The 5,059-nt window shown below is 44.3% G+C and overlaps 1 pseudogene; it reads left to right on the top strand.

The window, feature by feature from the left end:
* Positions 1-5,059, top strand: part of LOC111724427 — a 27,847-nt pseudogene that overhangs the window by 2,031 nt on the left and 20,757 nt on the right.

Here is a 5,059-nt window from a genome sequence, read left to right as displayed (position 1 = left end):
TAGGCGCCGAGCCATAAATGACATTTTAAATGGCATAGGAACTTTATGGCCACCTTATATCATAGTTTGTATTTTTAATATCTTTTATATTTATGCATCACCCAAAGTGAAATATTTTATAAAATTCTGCACTGAATATTTTGTAAATAAAGGTACATTTTGCTACAATTTCCCACTTTCCCTATGTTTGTATATATGTATGGTGACCTTTGGGACACCCTGTAATTCAACGTGTAAGAGCACAAAAAGATAAGTCTCTTGGCCATTTGCCGGAAACTCTGGGATAGCACTGAATAAAAGTAGTAGTGGTGGAAATCGACTAAGTGATTGACAAAAATAAAGAAAAAGTGAAATAGATAAATAAATAGACGTAGACATGGGGCAATTTTTGTCTTATTCCTAAGCATTAAGGATATTTTTAGGCAGGCATGGTGGCTCACATCTGTAATCCTAGCACTCTGAGAAGCCAAGGTGGGTGGATTGCTTGAGCTCAGCAGTTCAAGACCAGCCTGAGTAAGAGCGAGACCTCATCTCTACTAAAAGTCAAAAAAAAAAACCAAAACTAGCCAGGCATCATGGCAGGCACCTGTAGTCTCAATTACTTGGGAGGTTGAGGCAAGAGGATTGCTCAGACCCAAGAGTATGAGGCTGCTGTGAGCTATGATGTCATAGCACTCTACCCAGGACAGCAGAGTGAGGACTCTGTTTCCATTAAAAAAACAAACAAACAAACAAACAAAAAAAACATGATATTTTCAGCCAGGTATTTTGCTGACATCTGTAATTCTACCACAAGTTTGGAGTTGCAGTGAGCTATGATAACACCACTGTACTCTACCTAAGGCCATGGAGCAAGACTCTGCCCCCTCCAAAATAAACATATATATATATATATATATATATATACACACACATATATATATTTACATACATATATGTATATATACATACATATTTTTATGTATGGGCCTGCTTTCATTTTTATATGAAAAATATATATTTTTACATACATATATGTGTAATATGTACATATATGTGTGTATATATATACATTTTTTTTTTCTTTCAGGTTTGAGGTATGTACATACTCTATCGGGACCAATTACTTTCCCAGAGGATGGTGTTGGTTGGTTTAAACTCACATGTATATGGACTTTTATCAAATGCCTTTTCTATATCCACTAATATAATCAAGAAATCTATAAAATATTTGTTGAATGAATTGTGGTTTTGCCTTCAAAATAACCTATTGAATCAGGTATTGGTTTTCTCATCTGTGGAATGGGCAGATGAGGCTCGGACAGACCGTGCACCTTTCTTAGCCGCACCCTGGTAGAGGTTGGTTTCATACCAGAAGGTGGATCTGCTGGGCTCAGACTCTGCGATCATTCTAAGCCCCCATGAAGTCAATCAAAACCTGAACTCGCACCAAGTATGGGCAGGTAGAAACAGGAGCATTAACAAGGGCTGAAGACACGTCAGGTCACTGGCTCCTTAGGGGCAAACGTCATCTCTGATTCTGTATCTCCAGCCTCTGACTTGGTGGATTCCAGAATTGGTGGTTGAGACATCTGGGTGTTGCCACCTGTAATCCCAGCACTTCAGAAGCTGAGGCTGAAGTGTCCCTTGAGCCCAAGACTTGGAGACCAGCCTGGAGCTCTATTAGAGCCACCACCTGGCCTGCAATGTATAAATTCTTACTTGGCGCTGGATGGGGGTGAGAGGACAGCTGTAAGGTACATTCCTGCTCTACTTTCTAGAGCATGCACAGAGCCTTAGAATAGCTTTCTAGGCTCGGCGCCTATAGCTCAACCGGTTAAGGCGCCAGCCACGTACACCTAAGGTGGCAGGTTCGAATCCCCAGCCTGGACGCGCCAAACAACAATGACGGCTGCAACCAAAAAATAGCCGGGTGGACGCCTGTGGTCCCAGCTACTTGGGAGGCGGAGGCAGGAGACTCGCTTGAGCCCAGGAGTTGGAGGTTGTTGTGAGCTGTGAAGCCACAGCACTCTACCCAGGGGGACAGCTTGAGGATCTGTCTCAAAGAAACAAAAAAATAAAATAAAAAAAGAAAGAAATTCATGAAAGATTAACCAAAACACAGATTGGGACGACTTTTTAAGATGCAATTTGGGGGAGACAAATGATTATTAAGGGGGGACTGTTTGAACCCACCTCTTAGCACAAGTTTTCTGGATTCTACCCTCAGCCTCCAACACTACATCTGTCCAAGGTCAGCACCTAGGCCTGTCCCTGTCATCAGGGCAGTGTGACCAGTGAGTGAACTGACCTGAGCAGGAAGCACAGCGCTGGGCTGGAAGCTGAACAGATGGCCACTGTCAGCGAGTGGAGGAGCTGCAGGCACTAAGGTAGACCTTGGTAAACAAAACATCACGACAAAGATTCACGAGGATGTGTCACACATCCACTAGGCTGGCTGCGATCCAAAAAAGGAACTGTGGGTGTTTACAAGGGTGCCACACATCAGGATTATGATGTGCAGCACAGATCCCTTTATTCTAGGGAAACAGGTCACAGCCAGAGTGACCACACGGTTTATCATAGAATGAAAGTGGGTGATGTTAGGAATTTCCTCAGTCCGTGAGACACCATGCCTGAGGACCCCCAAAGAGACCTCCCAACCTAGATACCCTCATCCAGGGTTCTCAGCCGGGAGGCTGGGTGGGGGACAAACTGCACTCTAGGGGACGTTTGGGCCTAGAGACATTTTTGGTTGTCACAACTGTTGTGTGGTAGTACAGACACCTAGTGGGAAGAGACCAGGGAGGATGCTGACTTTGCAGGATGCACAGGGAGCCGCCAGGACCAAGTGCCATCTGGCCCCCTAGGTCGCAGGGTCCAGAGATCTCCATCTAGCCCGTCCTTTGCCTGGTTCAGACCAAAGGTGAGATGGAACTCTCAGGCTTTTTTTTTTTTTTTTTTTTTGTAGAATGGGGTGGGGTGAAATTTTAATTTGTTTCTCCAGAGGCACCTGCGGAGCTCCGGAAACACCATCTAGCCAGACCCAGAAAGCATTTGGGCTATTAACCCCAACATTTACTTACAATGGAAGTGTAACCTGCTTACAGTATTAGCTTTTTGTTCAACTTTTGCTTGATTTAATGGGTTTACAATGACCTGAATACAATCTAAATACAATCTTTTTTTTTTTTTAATATCAAAGAAGTAACAAATGTAAGTATTTTACATTTCTAGGCCCTGGGCTAGGCAGTTGTATGAATATCTCCACGCAGGACTACAAAATGTTAACACTTGCTTTGTCCCTTAACGCCAGGTCCTAGATACCATCTTCAGCTCAGCCAAATGATTTTTAACACCTGGGAGGCATTCCATTGTATGGATATACTCTGATGTGTAAGTCCTAACCTCTCCCCCCCTTGATGGACCCTTAGGTCATTCCAGTTTTTCCTGCTTTTACAAAGAGAGATAAAAGGAGCGTCCTCCTACACAAAGTGTTTTTGAAGATAAAGTTTCAGGAATTGAAATTGCTGAGTCACGGGGTCTGCACAGATTTTCAATCTTATTAAAAACTCTTATAGCTGAAGTTTTCATACCAAGCTTATACAGTACCGTCAATAAAATACGTAAACATATGTAGGTTAATTTCCTCCTGGAACCAGGAGACCCCTGGAGAAAAGGCTAAGGCCTAACAGTGTAGTATGATAACTGCTAAGGTGAGACAGTATTTCATCAGGCTCAAGAAATTCCATCTAATTGGGTAGGTGATAACTTTGCAAGAGCCAAGCCCAAAGTATGGCAATTACAGGAACAAAACTCTGTGCTGGGGACATCTGTGGTCAGTCCCCATCTAAGCATATAAACTGTCTCTGGGAAAGCCCAGGACTGGGCACAATTTCTCCCCCTTCCAGTGTCTGCCTGCCTGAGGAAGGTGTCTGCAATTGACACTGAGTATTTCCAAGGAGCCCAGTCGGGGCAGGTGGGTGATGGTGAGCATGGTGGGAGCAGGCAGGCCTGTTACTGAGCGGTCTCCTGCTGACTGGGAAGCTGGACAACTCCAGCATCATATCTCAGGACAGAAAAGTGGCCCAGATGTAGCCACTCCCTTCCTAGAACATTCCAAGGGTGGAGGGCTGGGCATTTCCTTGTAAGATCACCAGCGCTCCCCACTGTTGGGGGCACTGAGGCATGGTCATAAATGAGACATAGCCAGGTTGGGCCCTGGGGTTCCCAATCTAATAGGGGAGACAGATTTAATTTAAAAATCACACAGGTATATAGTTACAAAGTCTGGCATTGTGTTGGGGGTTGTAGGCAGGAGGGCCAGCACTTGGCCAGCTATGCAGCTTTAACATGGAGAATTCTGCCTGATGAGCAGTGCAGCCTGGAGTGAGTCACCTAACCTCTGGGATCCACTCCTTTGCACTCAGAGTTTCACTGTATCAGAACTGTGCCCATATCCTTTATCAGCTGCAGAAGGACACTTTTGAGAATAAAAGGACCCAGAAGTATGATCTGCTAACTCATGTGGGCACTTCTGAAGAAGTAAAATCCTGATTTTACAGATGAAGATACGAAGAATCAATCCAGACAACCCACCTGGCCATATTCACCTGGGAAGTAGGTGGAGGAGCCAGAATTTTTATTATTTATTTATTTATCTATTTTTGTTCTGTGGCCCGCCCAGGCTAGGATGCACAGATGTAATCATAGCTCACTGCGGCCTCCAACTCCTGGGCTCACGAGGATCCTCCTGCCTCAGCCTCCCTAGGACAGGGGCGCAGCACCATGCCTGGCTAATTTTTTAAATTTTTATGTAGGGACAGAGTCTATATTGCTCTGGCTGGTTTCTTTTTTTTTTTTTTTTTTGAGACAGTCTGACTCTTGCACAGCCTAGAATCCCATGGCCTCAGTCTAGCTCACAGCAACCTCCAACTGCTGTGTTCAGGCAATCTTTTCAGCCTCTGAAGTAGCTGAGCCTACAGGTACCCACCACAGTACTCTGCTAATTTTTCTATTTTGGTAGAGATGGGGTTTCTAGATGCTCAGGCTGGTCTAGAACTCTTTTTTTTTTTTTTTT

Source organism: Otolemur garnettii, unplaced genomic scaffold (genome assembly GCF_000181295.1).
Source record: "Otolemur garnettii isolate 467f Iridium unplaced genomic scaffold, OtoGar3 scaffold00023, whole genome shotgun sequence".
Lineage (NCBI taxonomy): Eukaryota > Metazoa > Chordata > Mammalia > Primates > Galagidae > Otolemur > Otolemur garnettii.
Note: the sequence above shows the minus strand (reverse complement) of the source record. Positions and strands in the feature narration are given on the sequence as shown.